The 16,849-nt window shown below is 43.9% G+C and overlaps 1 protein-coding gene across 1 annotated transcript in view; it reads left to right on the top strand.

Moving 5' to 3' along the window:
* The first annotated feature begins 1,614 nt into the window (after positions 1-1,614).
* Positions 1,615-16,849, top strand: part of HPCAL1 (hippocalcin-like 1) — a 50,136-nt gene continuing 34,901 nt past the window's right edge. The window contains exon 1 of the mRNA XM_010566679.1: positions 1,615-1,665. The gene's annotated coding sequence lies outside the window, so the exon portion shown is untranslated. The remainder of the gene's footprint in view (positions 1,666-16,849) is intronic.

Here is a 16,849-nt window from a genome sequence, read left to right as displayed (position 1 = left end):
GGGGACGTTACAAGCACTTGGGAGGAGGGATTAGATTTTCAAATAGCTTTGGATAAAGCCAGAAAATTAGCTTGGAGGGTGATCATTCACACCCCAAAGTGTTAATGTGGGCTTGCAGTTACCTCTGGTGAATGAGTTGGCTGTACAGACTACCTGGGGGTGGTTGGAGGGGCTCTGCTGGAAAACATCTTGGGATTGTGGTGGGTCACACATCGCTTTGCCAGCATCATCCTGCCCCAACAGCAGCAGACACAGTCTTCCATAAACAGGGAGATGGACTTGTACCATCTGTTGCATTCCCGGTGCTTTGGCATCTCTGGAGTACTGGAGCCAGCATGATCTGGAGCCCACTGCATCTGGGGGAAGACATGGAGAAAATGAGAGAGGCCAGCGGGAATCTGAAGAACAGGACCCAAGAGGAGAGATGGGAAGGAGTGGGGTGTTTGGTCTGGAGAGAAGGTGGAAGATCGGCACAATGGGTTTGCAGTGTCTGGAAGACTGCTGTGAGGGGAGAAACGTGAAGCCTCTGCCCCATGTCTGTGGGTTTGGGGCAAGTGGTAATGAGTTTGAATGGTATCACAAAAGGAAGAAACTCCTACTTGTAGGGATGGTGAAGTGTTGAAGGAGAGTGTTGGGAGGCTTTGGTAATGTCTGGGATCTCTGTGGCTGGGGTTTTGTGTTGGGCAGACCAAATATGTGTGTTAGGGGTGGGCTGGAGGCACCTGGGAGTAGGGTCCCAAACCCAGTGGGATTTTGTTTGCAGAAGTTATGGGGTTACTGGGTCAGACAAGGGTCTGGCAGGAAAGAATTTGGTGTGGTGAGGCTGGAGGAGATGAATGCTTCCCAGCCGTGCCTGGCCTGGGTGGTGGGGGAAATCATGGTCCGCTCTGTGGGAGGGTGGGAATCGGAGCAAGTCCCGTGTTTTCGATTTTCTAATCCACAGATTTTGAGAGATTAGGAATCACAGGAGCAGGTGAGCTTGCTGATGGTGCTTTTATCTGTGACTCCTTAAGTGTTGATGAACTGTCAGGATTCACAGCTGGCAGATGCTGAAGGGATGCAAATTATTATACTCCGATTTCTTGAGAAGCATGCTTAGTAGAAAGAGAAGTGATTTCTAACCTTTCAGAGCAATGCTTAATGGCTTCAGAAAACTTGAAACTGGCTCTCATATTTTACTTCTTTTTCTCCTGTTTTTAGATCTTGGCATAGTAATATTTTGAGGTATAAGCCAAGCAAGCCTTCTGGATCTGAACTTGATACTTGCTTATTTTGAAAGATGAGTTTTACAAAAAACATTTTAAGTAGGAAGGGTAATTTCAGCAGATTTTCAAATGCCAGAAGAATTTGCTGTCTGAATTGTTGAAAAATGCAGATTTCTCTCTATGGGAGCTGTTTTCTATTTCAGGAGAAATAGTAAAATGCAAATGCAGGCAACAAAGTTGTTTCTCAGTGTAGGGTGAGAACTGGAGCAAGTTTTTTGCATGTTTTGACTGATTCTGATTTCTTTTTCAGTTGGGAAAATTGGTTTTTACAGGTGAGGCCAAAAAGTGGGAAGGTTGTCACTTACAAGAAAGCTGTAATGTAAAGCATGTTTCATTTGTGTCTTCTCCTCCAGGCAATCGAGCCCTGTGGACTTTCTCTGAAGAAGTTCCAAGGCAGGTGGTGAGTACTTTCCAGAGCCTGCTCCTTTCAAGGCACTCTTTAAATTAGTAATAGAAAAATTAAATTAGTAATAGAAACTACAAGTGTTGGGTTTTGTTCTGCATTGGGTGCAGGAGTTTGCATTTGCTGAGATTGTGGCATGGTTTAATTTTAAAGCTGGCAGGACTAGTCTTTGAGTAGGGGTTTGGCATCAAAATGTTAAGCTTTACCTTTGCACCATAATGAATTTCCTGAGACTCGATTAGTGAAATAAATGTTATATTTTTTAAAATATTTGACTTCAGGGAAAATCCGTACAAATTATGCTGTATTTTTCACTAAAAACCTACACAGTCCAGTGGGACAAAGTGTTTTCTGTGTCAGAGAGCAATCTTAGGGGTTTTTTTTCCCTTCTGTTCTGACTGTATTAATCTAAAGGAATGCAACTTCCAGAGGGTTAAATGAGCTGCATAACTCACACTAATCTCTGCTGTGTGTGACTAATTTTGTCCTGCCTGCACCCAAGACTTCCATGTATTTCATTCGCATGCACTTCATTGTGTCCTTATTTGTAAGTAAGCGAAATATTCAATTGGTAAAGGGCTGCAGGAGGATGAGATTGCTAAGAAATGCTGATGTTGTGGCTTTGCAGCCAGAGAGCCACCTCTTACACTGATGTAAATCAGTGCAGTTTCTTTTCCTCTGGTGGAGCTGATCTCTTCCCACGAATGCCAGCCAGGACTCTGCTCTGTAGCACCCTTTGCTGTTTGTTTTCGTTGTTTCTAGAGAAATATGTACCCTATTTCCTCTTTCAATTCTAGATTTCTTTCCAATGAAATTAACCAAATTATATCATTACCCATTAATTGCTCAGGAAGTTTGTTCTTTAGTTGCATTTCCCTAGTGCACAGGATACAAGCTATTAGAGCTCTTGTGTGTTCAGACTGACTAATGAACTACAGCTGAATGTCCCAAACCTCTAATGGACTTCTCTATCTTTCAAATCAATCTATTTTCCATAGATAAGGTGCCTTTTGATACAGATGGTCCCAGGTTGATCTGAAGTGTCTGTACAGCTAGAATGTAGCCATCTGTACTTGTTTCTTGTTGGGGCGGGGGAGGATGCTGGGGTTTGGTGTGTTGTACTGTGCATGTGTCCACCTTAAATATGCGTTAATTTTGGCCAGAATATGCTTCTTTAACATTTAAAAGGGTCTTATTTAATGTCCCTTAAATGTATTTGGCAACAATTATATCTTTCATTGATGAAAACATCCCCTACTTAATAAACGGTGTTATCCATGTTTTCTGTATAAGGGGAGCTAATTTAACCCTAGACAGTTCTTCTGACTAAGGCTTATATCCGTAACCCATGAGTCTTTTAAGGCCAAAATAAGAATCCTGTTTGCCTTTTGCCAAAATGCTCTTGTGAGTAATAGCTTATGAACCCTTCTTCTTCCCCAGCCCTGCAGCTACGATTGGATCTGTATTATAAACCTGCAAGCTGTTTGTACTGATAATTGCTATATTGGGACCTGGATCATCAGTTGATCTTTTTGAGATGTTGAAAGATGAATCAAGCTCTCTTTTCCTGAGGGCAGCGGGGAGTATGGGGTTGGTGACTGTAATACCATGTGTGTAAAGACCAGGCAATTTTAAACTGTCAGTTTAAATTGTACTTACAATTGGATTTTTTTAAATGTTGTTTCAGGTAACGCCTGAATAGGTTATAAATAAAAAAACCCTTCTTAATACTCCAGACTGTGCTTGCCATAGTTAATGTTTCTTTCTCCTGGGTAGTTGCTTTGGGTAGCACTTTCAAAAGCATGAGGGTCCTGTGGCCTTTCAGGGAAACTTGGGCTCCTGATGCAGTTTTGCAAACAGAATTCAGAGGTGTTGGGTGTTTATAGATCGCATTTTTGCTGCATTAATGGTCTCTATCCCTCTTTGCCTGTTCAAATTCAGGTGTGTCCTTTGTTCCAATTTGGGAATATAGATGATCTGTACCAGTGTGAAGGTACATCTCCAAAGTGTAACACTTTCTGTATGGAGCCTTAATGGTGGTCTGGCTGTGTCAGTTCATATTTAACGTATAGGAAGAGACAGACTTGAAGGCAGACCAGTGCTGAGCCAGCTGGGCATTTTCCAAAATGTCATGTGTGGCCAGTGGCATATGGGTGGCTTCAGATCAAAGTATAGCATTGTGAAAACAAAATATTTATGAAAGTGCCTGAAAGTAGCTTGAATTTTACCCCAGCAGCGCACACCTGGAAGTGAGTGTGCTGGCCAGGGAAGGGGGGAACAGGCACTTGGGTGCTCTCCTGACAGGGTACCGGGGGCTCTGATGGAGCAAGCTGCTTACCTGTGTTTCTGCCTGTAACCACATAAGCAGCTCTGGGGAGCCAGACAGACGATGGGAGACGCACCCACCTCAGGGCCGCCCTTGGCAAGACGGCCGAATCGGCAACCAGGCTGGGGTCTCCTATGCCTCGGCATGTTTCGGGGTGCTGCTGCGGTGGTTGTGCTGGGAGGTTGGAGATGTGATGTGGGCGTGAGGGCCGTCTCGGTCCCAGGTGCGATGCAGCAGGGCCACAGCGGTGGCATCACTGCAGCCTCTCTGCTGTTTTGGAGGAGCATGTGAGTGGCTGCGACCCATGGCAGGGAAGGCAGAGGATGGGACGTGAAATGGTGTGAACAACAGCAGAAACTGCCTGTCTCTTGCACGGACATGGGGTTCTGCAGCTGAAACAGGCCTCCTCGCTTCTCTGGTCCAGAGCTGGTGTGCATCAATGCGACATCCAGGACTTGAATTTTGAAGTGAAACTTTCTGCAGCCAAAGACTGACAGGTCTGTCCTACCAAACTGGCTTTGAGAAACATTTTATTTTTAAACTGAAAGCTGAGCTGAAATCTATGCAGCCTTTGTTTTCGAGGGGAGGTGGCTCCCCTTGAATGGGAGGTTGCATGGAGTACTGGAGGGTTGGGCTCCTAGAGGTACCTCAGGACCACCTGTGGCTTGACACGGAAATCAAGGAATGCTCTTGCTCTTGGTGCTGGGACATTTTTGGAAATACTCCTGCGCATAGAGCGAGGCTGTAGACACCTCCCCATGGTCTGGCTCTGGGACCTTTTCCATCACTAGGACATCCCCCCTCACTGGGATGTCATCATCCCTGGATCCCCATGCCTCCTGGCATGGCTCCTCCTCTGCTGCCCCTGCCAGCATCTCCCTGGCTTCCCCACAGCCCACCCGTGTCCCCATATCCAGGATCCCATGGGGTTGCCCTCCCTGTGAGCATCCAGTCTCTGCGGGGAGGAAAAGCCAGCAGCAGAGCCGTGCTGAGCACTGGGGTGAAGGAGGAGGAGGAGGAAAAGGAGGAGGGAGCAGGCATGACAAGGGGGAATTGGAGGCTGTTTTCCCCCATCCCTGGGCATCCTCTGCGCTACAGCCTTGGAAAACTCCCTGGTTTGAGGATTCAAATCCTGTTGGGGAAAGGGAGACCTTTCAGTGCTATTACCTTTTCCTGCTACCTTTCCCCACAGTCTGCTAAAACCCTCTGGAGGAAGCTGTGAGGGCTGTATGTCTGCCATACATACAACTATACCGCGGCGGGGGGAAGTGCAATTAATTGGAAAGTGTATCTTAAAAAAGAACAAATGGGGGGAGCACAATAGCAAATGAAGTACCTTGTGTGAGTGGCTTATGTAATGAAGTAGAATTTATTATGGTTTAATGTGTCACTAATCAAAGCTTGCATTTTTCCTTCTTACCACCTTTAAAAATTGCTATTTGAGTCTGTCTTCTATATTTTCATTATAAATAGGTTTTATTAGTATTTTCACTGTTGAGGCTTTTCTGTGTTGTGTTGCACGTTTGCTTTCCGTATATGCTGTTTGCTCATTCAAAGATATTAAGAAGAAAAACAGAATGAATGTGCAACACTGCTGTTCATCCATGTTTGTTTTTATGAATGAATCTTCTGCCTGGGCGCATACAGGCTTTGGGATTGCTTACTTTTCCAAAACTTCTAAAATTCAAACTTTTTCATTAATTTTTTACTGTAATAGGGAAAATTTAAAAGCAGGCTTTGCTTTTAAAAATGTAAGTTCCTAGCCAAGATTTCCAAGCTGGAAGACAGTGGGGTACCAGGTTTGGATTATTCTGTAATAGCGCTGTTTCCCCTGTTGTGTACTGTGCCTCCTACAAACACCACGTGCCTTCTGCATTTTGCATAGATGTTGCTATATAGCATGAAAAAGGAGTGTCTCCTAATGCAAGTATCTCATGTTGATTCACTGCTATACAACTGTTCATCCTCTAATAGTGTGGGATTACAAAGCATTATCATGCTCAGTTTGACTCAGGTAGTGCTATTTTTATTTAAGCTGTATTAAGGTATCATTGTGAATCTTTGGTCTTGCAGCATGGGTGTAATACGATTTACTATTTCTATAAAAAATCAACATGGCTGTACAAATCCTGTCTATAGCAAGAGCTGCAAAGCTTAGTCATGAGCTCAACACTTCCCCCCCCCCCCTTTCTTCTACAGTGAGTCGTTAATTTTTTCATTTTCATGTGACCTCCATCATGTTGGCCAGGCTTGGCATAAAATAAGAGGGTGCCTTGGCTTATGGTCAGGGACTTGGTACTTGCTGGGAGAAGCGTTGGTGTAAGCAGGGGGCTTTGGTGTAAGAGGGCAGAGGGTTTGGGGATGCTCTGTGGAGTTACATGGGCAGCCACTGAGGGAGTGCAGTGGGTTTCATCCATCTGAGCCCTTCTGGGGTCATCTAATTGAAGCAAATGCTACCTCCCATGGGCATCATACCAGCACTCATGTCCCTCCACCTCACTGACTTTTATATCAGGCCCTGCCCCTCTTAATTATAAGGAATGTGGTAATTTGGTGCAGATGCTTTTCTTGCTCCTCTCCTCCTTATCACCCTGCAGCAGCTTGGTGCCCTGATAAAGCAAAAATAAATGTACACCCTAGGGTTGAAGTTGGCTGAGGGGTGCAGTCAGAGATATCTACAGACAGCATGTCTGTCCGGCTGGGTGCCTGTGGGTTGGACAGTCTGCCAGCTGTTGTGTTTCCAGAGGGGGGGGTGGGGAAAAAAGCATGGCCTTTCTTGGAAAGGGAATGCAATGAGAAGTGAGGTGTGATTTTTCCTCAATTGGGACAAATGCGAAAGTGATCAAAATTAGTTTCCTTTGCAATGGGTCTCAGAGGAGTTACCACTAAAAGTCAGCATGGTTTGGTTTTAGCTATTTAGCTACTGCTCCCCCCTTTCTGGGGAGCGCAGTAGGAAGGACATCACCTACCCTTAAACTTCTCACCCCCGGGATTTGCTGGGATGGGAGCTGCTCCAGAGCAGGGGATGCAGCACTGTCTCTTTGGGGGAGTTTCTGGGCATCCTTCTGGCCTTCATCTGCATTTGGAAGGAGAGGTGATGGTTGATGGGAGGAGTGGTGATGAAGCGGCTCAACGTGGGCGGTGTCCTGGGCTCCGCATCCTGGGGCGGCCTGGCTGGCGAGCAGCTTAACTGCTCTAATTGGCTTGTGGCACCCAAAGGCACTGGGATCCTGTCGGGAACGCTGCCACGAGCAGCTGCAGCTGTCTCAAGTGTGGTCTCCACTTATGCAAGAATGAACATGCATAGAGACACATGGGGCCTCAGCCAACTAAAAAATGTGAATGAGCATCTCCATCCCCTTCAAGCCTTCATTTGAAATGAAATAGTCATTTAACAATGGGAATTTTCACAGCTTTCTCCTTAATTACCAGGAATACAGAATAACTTCCAATAACTACTTGACTTCTACCTGACAGAAAAAAAGCCAGTGATAGTGGCTGCATGCTCCACCGTTTGGTGTGAGCAGCCCAGGATGTCCATTGAAGGGATGAGAAGATGCTGTCGGTTTGCCAGTGCAGCACCAGAGCTGGCTTCTTGCAAAGGCTTTCAGTCCTCCTCCCTGCTGATCATGAGCTGTTGAGTTAGGTATGGAAATCAGCTGAAGTCTGATCTCCATTAATGCCATTTAGGGTAGAGGAACATAAATTGTCACTTTTTCCATAATAAAATATATGAATAATTTTGACATGGGATGCACACTGGGTTTGAGAGTAGCCAGGCTTGAAGGCAGGGAAAAATTTCTGAATATTAATTAAAAGGTTTTTTGAAGTGAAGGCTGAAAAACCCATCCTATTTTGAGGGTTTTGACCTACCTAATGTGGTTTTTTTTAAAAAAAACCCACCACCTCTCATTTATTATACCCGTTTTTATGCTTAATGTTTATTTTAGCTGTATTTAAGTGTTTTGGTAGCAAAGTTAACCATTTAACTAGTTAACCACTTGCAGACTTCCAGGTCTGAGCATTTTGCTGCAGCTTTGTTGATGCATTCCTGCTGTGGCCAGGGGCTTGGGCTCCATTGCTTTGTTAACGGGTTTGTTTGGTGGGCTTGGTGTGGGGCTTCTTTTTGGGGGGTGGGGTGTCATGTTTGTTCCCCCCCGACACCACCAAGTGTTGCATCTATATCTACCGTCGTGTCCAGACATTGCCCTCCTCCTGCATGGCGTTCTGGTGAAGTGCCAGTGGAGCATCAGTGAGTGGGTGGGGTGCAAGCTGTTTTTTGTGTGAGCAAAGGGTCTGAGCTAAGCCAGACAGTTTTGTTTCCTTCTCCCTAAGCATTTGGTATTTATAAATACTGCCTTGAGTTACCAGAAAATCTTGTCTCTTAGCAATCAAAATCCCAATTGCTCCCTTCCAGAGAGCTGCCCTGCATCACCAGGGGAAGCAGATGTGGCCATCAGACCCTGTCTAGATTTTGTTGTTGTCTGGGATGAAGCATCAGGATCTGCAGTTGGACTAGATGATCATTGTAGGTCCCTTCCAACTGAACTATTCTATTCTATTCAAGTGCAGACAGGATTAGAGAGCTGGAAGAGGACTAGGCTGTAGATCCCAGCTGGTATCTTTGTTTGCACTTTGGTGCAGGAGGGGTGGGAGAGATTTTCTTTGCTAGGTGTTTGCTGTCTGTCTGTCTTACACCCTAAAGCCTGAGAATTAATTGTCTCAATTTTGATTTCATCAGCAAATAGAGTGTGGTCACAAAATGTAGTGAATGTGCTACAGTAAAAATGAATACAGAATTTTTAATTACACAGAAAAGAAATTGTTTGGTCTTCATTGAATTTCAAGGGGAATACAATTTGATATTTTCTTCGATGAAATGCCAGGAAAAAAATCATTTAGGAATCTTTGTAATTTGGGGCGGAAATTTCATTTTAGGGATTTACCATCACAAAATTATTTCATGGCACGTCAGTGTTAAGGCATGTATCCTTAAGGGCGTATATCATGTTTCATTGTTATGTGGCGTTACTACCTAAATGTCAGAATAGTTATTTATCTAGTTCTGATCATTTATATTGGAATCACTAAGGCAGTTTGTTTTTAAGTCTTTTTCTAGGTTAAAATACCTTCTTTCTGAATTACAATGAAATGTTTTAATGCTGTAACAAGGAGCACAATAGATAATGTTAAATAAGAGTATAAAAATAGAAACTTCAAGATTCAAAACCTTGAACAGATTTGTTTCAGAATATATGCTGGGACTACCTTCCCTCAGTTTGCATATGCTTTCTAAGTGGTTTGAATCTGAAGAAAAGAGCTTTTTCCTTTTGTTTTGGTTGGGTTTGGGTTTTGGTTTTGGTTGTGTTTTTTGTTTTAAGTTTGACCAAATATATTTGATAGACTCTGCTCCTCACTTATAGAGTTGGGTAAGAGGATTGAGTGGTCCCTGTTCACCACTATAAAGATAGGGGGAGATTAATTTACCTGCAAAATGGCAACTGAATGCAGGATTGATAGAAGATAGCAGGTGCAAAAGACATTTCAAAGCAGGAAGGTACTAAATGTTGAATTTTGTAGAGTACCTGGGAAATGACTTCAGGTTGTCCGCTTGAATCAGTGTGCTTTTAAAGTTTGTAGGCTGGGTCTCTAAGGAAAGGAGTTTGGTTTTGCAGGCTATCTGGTTCTTCCATTGTTTCCAGACACCTACCACCTCTGTGGTTGCATTCCCCTCCAGCCACATGCTTTCTCTGCACCCTGGATAAACTGTGACTCAGTAGAAGAGTGTGCCTTACTGTGCTCTCCATCCCTCCCAAATCCTTCCCATGATGGCAAGGGAGTTGTTCTATTTCTAGCTAAACAAATGTAAAAGCTTGATTTTATTTCTTACTGCATCTCAAGCATCCTTCTCCTTTCAGCCTCCCATGCTCTGCGAGGTGCCCTGGTCAGGGGTGGTGATGGTTCTGCCTGGAGTCCCAGGCATCCCAGGGGAGCAGAGAGGCATCCACCTCTGTGACACTACCCGTGGAGAATCCAGGGTTTATTATGCCTAAATGCAAGTCAAAACCTGCAAGAAGTGGTTTAATAATGGGAATGTCAGCAGACCCCTGAGTACAATACTGGTGCTGGATGCTTTCATAAATCTGAGGTTTAGGGATGACAGTTATGATGCATGGCACTGGGAGAAAGTGAAACTGCAGTCATTAAACAAAAATGGGTTTTTAAACTAATGGCAGCTGCCTGAACAGTTTTGCAGTGAGATTCCCTTAAGCTACCATTCTTCAAATAATACAGGTCCTATTGACTTGAGGAAAAAAAAAAAAAGAAGATATTTTGGTTTGGTGCTGTAGCACTGCTTTTACATTCATCCCAAAGGTCAGGCTGCTAAGTGTTTGCTAGGTTTTAAGCTGGAGGTGTTAGAAAATAATGAATGGCAATGTTTCCAGATAATTCATTCACTGTTATTCCCCTGAATTAAGCCACCTGCAATACCAAGGATTCACACCTGTTTCTAGATGGGTTTCCAAGCAAGTATAGGGGCACTTTTCTCCATCTAAACTTGGCTGTGTTTAGCCCAGTAGGTAGTTCTCCACAATTTCTCTGTTACACGGAATTTTATCCAAATATCTCCATCAAAACCTGTTCCAACTCCTGCTGGTTTAAAATTGCACACAATAAAGCAGCGTGTTGCCTTGTCTCCTTTGAAGCCATCATTCCCAGCCTAAAGCTGGAGATGTAAAGATGCATGTATTGCCTTTCCCTTTGTGCCAGAGAGGTCCTGATGGACAAGGACTACCCGTGATCTGAAGTGCATTGGCCAGTTTCCTTGAAGAGGCATTTCAGGAGGGTTTGGCAGTTTCAGAAGACCAACCCATTCTCAGCCGCTGACTTTCAGATCTTTTTAACTTTTACTTCTCCCCTGCCCAGGCTTGGTTTCTTCCTGAAAATAGCATGTTTTGGTTCTGTCTCCCTGTCCCCCTCATTTTTCAGCTTGATTAGAACTCATAATCCTTTTTCTTCCCCCCCCCCCCCCCCTTTTATTACAAGGAATAGAGGAGAGGACAGAATAACCCAGACTGTGAAAGGATGCCAAACAGCAGAATTTAGTTGTTTTGTGTCATCTCCCTTCATATCACATACAGCTTGGAGCCCAGTTCTCTCCTTAAAAGTTCAGTTTCAGCCTGGGGCTGGCCTTGCTTGCTGAGTAACTCCAGACTGATTTTTAAATATTTTTTTTAAATCATTATTTTTTTAAAGCAAACAGTTCCATTAGAAATGTATGTGAAATCCATTGAGAGCAGTCAGATTTCACTTTGAAGTTCTCCATGTCATGAAATGACAATTTAAAGTTGGATGTCATAATGCTCTCTAGTTTTTCTAGGAGAAAGAAAAGAAAACCTGCTAAGACTGAGCAGAGGTTGGAAAGGATGGGCTAGGGGTCCAGACATCTCCTGCCATGTCAGGGATGTCAGAGCGCAGCTTTCAGAACCTGATGAGTTCTCTTCCGAATGTCACCTGAAGTCCCAGCTCTCTGCAGGTTTTGGCTGTCCTGGGAGACTGGATAACATACTACTTCTTTCCACCACTTTTTCTCCTTTGCTTCTGTAGTCTGTCCTAACCATAAACATGTTTTCTGTGGGCAGTTTTTTGTGGAAGAGGAGAAGTGTTTAACTGCGGTGACTTCAGCCATGTTTTCTTCTTTCTGGGGGGTATGCTTGAGTCAGGAGAGTGGAAGAAGAAAGGTTAAATTAACTGCAACATGAACATTTGAACAGATGGGTGACCTCTGTAACACCAAGAACCGTTTAATTTTAGAAATTTGCAGGCTGTTTTAAGTTGGTTGTGCTCTTTACAACCATCTGAGCTTAGGTACACAACACAATTTATTAGCTTACTGCAAAGCATTGTTGCTTAATTTCCCTGCTGTTTGAAACACTGGGGTTTAGGCAGAATGAGCAGGATCCTGGAGCATCAATGGGATCAGCTCCCTTTGTGCCAACTTTCTTTAAATCCCTGGAAGCTGAGGCAGGAGGGATGCTCCTGGTCATGCTGGAAGGAGCTCAGCTCCTCTGCTTCACTTGCTGCCCCAGCAGAGCTCAGCTCTAGCACGGACAAGGGCCATGGAACAGTTAATTGTGGGCAGGGTGGAGACAGATGATCATCCTGCCCCAAATCACTTAACCGTCTTAAGGGTCTACCCTTGCGTGCCTGAACGAGCCAACTAATCTTTCAGTGAGCCGCACAAGTGAGCGTTGAGCTATATATGGTATGAAGAGAGAGATGACACAAAATGATCAAATTCCCCTATCCCACCTCTCCCCAAAAAGCTGTGCACTGTATGGCTGCTTAACAGTGGAAGAGCATCGCTGTTAGGAGCAAATTGTTTCAGGCTATGGTGGGTTCTATGTCCTCTGGAGGTGCTTAGGTCAGGGTTGCATATCTTCTGAAAATGTGTAGGCCAAATGGATGGTGGCTGGATGCAGAAATTCTTGGGAGAAATTCTTTGAATCAAGAGGTATCGGACTAGACCAGTGCTTTTCAATGCTCTTTGTGAGATAGCACCAAATTCCCAGGGGCTGTGCTTCGGACACTTGTATGGTGATTTGGAAGAGCAATATCTGCATGGTGGCCACATATGAAGTCCTCGGCACTGTCCTGCAGACCTGCTGGAATGAGCAATGCCGGGGTCCCATGTGGGATTCAGTGAGTCAAGGATGGAGGAACAACAGTAAAGTGCTTGGAAATTGTCTTTATAAGGAGCTTACCATGTTAGTCCACCAAAAAGTGAAAGAAGAAAAAAATCTGTATTGGTGCAGCATGTATTTCTTTTATAGAGGTCTGGCTTATCATTACGGTTGGCTTTTCTTAATTACTGCTAATGCTTCTGCAGTCTGTGCAGTTGGAACTGGAATGTGGCTGGCCCGGAGTCAGGGTGCAGAGGCTTTTATCAGGGCCACTTGGAGACAGGACATCTGCAAGATGTATTTATTTTTTTTCTTATTTGTCTTCTCTAAATAAAAATATGATGCTGTGAGAATGTCCATTCTGTCCTATTGCTTCACTCCACCAAAGTTGCCATTTTCTGACAAACTGTTTTAGAAAGTTACGTTTGGCAAATGGCTGTTTACTGAATTCTTCTCCTATCGTTGCTGCTTGTCTGTAAAACCCAAGTCTGTTTGTATGCAAGCTCAGCTGTAGCTCAGTTCAGAGCATTCTTTAAAACATAGTTGCTTTCTGCTCATTTGCTTTTTTTAGCTCCTTTTCTCCCATGATGGGGGAGCTGCAGGTACTTCATATCTGACGAAGGCAAATCCAGTACCTGCAGAGCCGAGGGCTGTTAGAAGCTGCGACAACCACGTGGTTGGGTTTCCTTGCTTTACCCCAAGTGTTGGAGCTTCAGCACTCTTGGCATCCCACAGCTATAACACAGAGAGCATAATGAGGATTAGCTTTGTAGGAGTGAGTTTCTTCTGTCTGTGGAAGACCACGTCAAGCATCATGAAGGAGCAGCGGCCCTTGTTGGTTCCCCAAGTCCTGCTGGCTCAAGTCCTCAGCCAACAAGGGAGACTTCTCCATGATAACCTTCAGCAAAATTGGCTTGTCAGGAGGAGACTTGGGAGAGGTAGCTGCTTGCTTTTTTTTTTTTTTTTTTTTTAAGAAAAGTGATTTCCTTGGGCTTGGTGCTCTCTCTGAAGTGAACTTAACCTGCTTGGGGTACTGGGATTTGTTTTAGAAATAAAATAGTCCTTCATCATGGAGCTCTGTGCAAAACTGTGCTGTTCAAATCATGGCGGGGGGAAAGGAACAGTCCCTCAGTGGCACCAGTTGTTGCAGAGTGTCCTGGTTTCAGCTGGGATGTAGTTAACTGTCTTCCTAGTAGCTGGTACAGTGCTATGTTTTGAGTTCAGTATGTGAAGAATGTTGATAACACTGATGTCTTCAGTTGTTGCTAAGTAGTGTTTAGACGATAGTCAAGGATTTTTCAGCTTCTCATGCCCAGCCAGGGCACCTGACCCAAACTGGCCAACAGTGTATTCCATACCATGGGACGTCCCATCTAGTTTAGGAACTGGGAAGTGGGGGCAGGCATTTGCGGCTCGGGGACTGGCTGGGTGTCGGTCGGCGGGTGGTGAGCAATTGCCCTGCGCATCATTTGTACATTTCAATCCTTTTTTTACTACTGTTGTCATTTTATTAGTGTTATCATTATCATTATTAGTTTCTTCTTTTCTGTTCTATTAAATCGTTCTTATCTCAACCCAGGAGTTTTACTTCTTTTCCTGATTTTCTCCCCCATCCCACTGGATGGGGGGGGAGTGAGTGAGCGGCTGCGTGGTGCTTAGTTGCTGGCTGGGGTTAAACCACGACACAGAGTTTTTCTTAAACTGATAAATATAAGGCTGTCCCTGGCAAAGTGAGCTTAAGCAAGGCTTAACATGCTTTGCCCATAGTTACTGTGATATAACCCAGCTTTGGCCACCTTAGCCTAGCAATGGGTGTTTCTGGAAGAAGGTAGGGACTGTAGTTATAAAGGGAAATGCAATTATAAAAGCAAAAGAGCAAACAGTTGTTTATAATCTATAAAAATTGATACTCACGTTTGCCTTCCTTGCCTTAAGGTTTTGTCATTAGAAGCAGTTTCTGTAAATACCATCTCTTTCCCCTTGGAGAGATCTCAAATTGCTGGGCTGGAATTGTTGTCTGGGTAATCAGTAAACTTTAATTTACATTATGGTTTTTTCCTTGAAGTTGGTTCTTCCTGTACTAGAGAGAACATGTCTAAAGCAAATGTAAAATGAAGAAGGGTTAGATTTGACTTGACTCACTTTTACTATATGCTCTTACAATTTTGCAATATGAATGTCTTCCAAAACAATTATGGTTATTGCTAAATGGACACTAAATGATTAATCTACTAGCAGACAGCCAGCGCAGTAGCATCTTTGAAACCATTTTTGAGCCTCTTCCCTGCTGTTCTTTCCCTGCAAGACTGGTTTAAAGATAAGACACTGACAATAAAATAAATTGTGATTCGTAGCCTGGTTCTTCTTCAGTCTACTCCTTTGCTTCAGTATTGTGCTTCTGGCTCGCACTGAAGTGTGTAATGAAAGAGGTTTAAAGTCTGCCCTGAGCCAGAAGAACATTCAGTCTTGTATTTCACTTGAGGCATATGCTTAAATTATCATGGGGCTGGCTGGATTTATTCGTGCACTTAGATGCATGCTTAATCCAGGTGAGTAATGATGCTTGAGAGCTTTTGTTGATGGGAGGTCACAAGTGCTCTTCTTTGCGAGTTGGTGGCATCATGTCCAGAGCATGAGAAAATATTCATTGATCATCTTACTATCTGGAGTAGTCCTTGTACTGGAAATACCTGCTTACGTCCTGGTTTTCTTCTCAGAAGGTATCTCTTTTGGCCTACATGGTGCAGAGGGAGAACTTGCCAGCACGTAGTTGAGGAGCAATCTGATTTGCAGCTGAATTTAGGAAGATTACTAAACACTTTAAAATGCAATGATTTGTGAGAGAAAAGGCAAGACTGCAGAAAAGACTCTAGCTTGGTTCCTCATACATTTTGTAAACTTGTATGTTTTTAACATTTTTACAGCTACAAGTCATAAAGCTACGTACCATGTTGCATCGAGACAACCAACTCAGCAAATCGTCTGGTGTCTGTAGATGCCGTGGACTTGGCTGTGTGCTAGTGCTGGTTTTAATTGTCTTTCTGTTTGAGGAGATGTCCTCAGAGTATCTCCTCGGGTTAGAGGTTAAGCTGTTTCTCATTACTTTGAATAGCAATGGTATGTTTGGTTGTACGCCCAGTTGAGCTGGCTCAGAGCTGGTAAGCAGCAGTGGAGCTGGGCATAAGTCATGGAGTTACTCATAGCTTCTTACCCTTCCCTTAAGTTGTTCTGGTTAATAATATAATAATAACTCTGGACAACAATAGGTTTGCTCCCCTGGGTTGTGTGATGGCAATTCTGTTGTTGCAGAGGTTTTAAGTTTAACTCTCAAACTGCGGGCAGAAAGCCAGTTACTCCACGTATGGTTGAGTAGTGGCTTGATGGAGCTACAAACCAGATCACACCCGTGCTACCTGAAGTGGTAGGGCTCATTAAAAAGAAATTTCTGTTGGTTTAAGAAAGAGTTACATCTCCTTGTTGGGAATGTTTTCTCTGCACTTTGAAATATTTTCTCGTCCCCTAAAGGCAACCCTGTGCTCTGATAGTAACACTTTCGTTCAAGAACAAGAAGGCTTAAAAACTGTCTCATACTGCGCACTTTTTAAATTCCGGCTCTCTCAGGTAAACCGATCACCTTTTCTTAATTTCACGTGGTGGAAGAAACAGTCATGACGGTGCTTATAAATGATGCAGTTTGTTTTTGCTCAGGATGCTGAAGTTAGGGAGTGAATTCCAGGCAGACATCTGTGCTACGTTAAGGTTATTCAGACCAAAGCTTGGTTTTAGTCTTAACGTATTTGCTACCAAATTTTAGTAACTAAACATGAGACAGACTGCTCCCACCCGGCAACAGATATGGTTGGTTTGGTGTAGCTTTGGTACCTGTTCCAAAATGGATCTGATGACCATTGTTTAAAAATCAGCACCTTCCCATCCTCCAAACCTCCAGGTGTGGGAGCCTGTGCTGCAGCTCCTGCCGCAGGAGATCAAAGAGGGGTGATGGTGTGATGAGGTCAGAAAATGGATGTGAAGATGCTGAAGGAGAGCACCAAGAGCGGTCTTGTCTATGGGTGCTGAGGTATGAGGCCACAGGTGGCAATTAATCCCACTTATTTTTAAGGTAGTTTTCTCCATGCGTTGTGAGACTCATTATCCTGCTGTTTAGGTTTCT

The sequence above is a fragment of the Haliaeetus leucocephalus genome, unplaced genomic scaffold, assembly GCF_000737465.1.
Source record: "Haliaeetus leucocephalus isolate CR32 unplaced genomic scaffold, Haliaeetus_leucocephalus-4.0 Scaffold217, whole genome shotgun sequence".
Classification (NCBI taxonomy): Eukaryota; Metazoa; Chordata; class Aves; order Accipitriformes; family Accipitridae; genus Haliaeetus; species Haliaeetus leucocephalus.
This window is presented reverse-complemented; position numbering and strand designations above follow the sequence as displayed.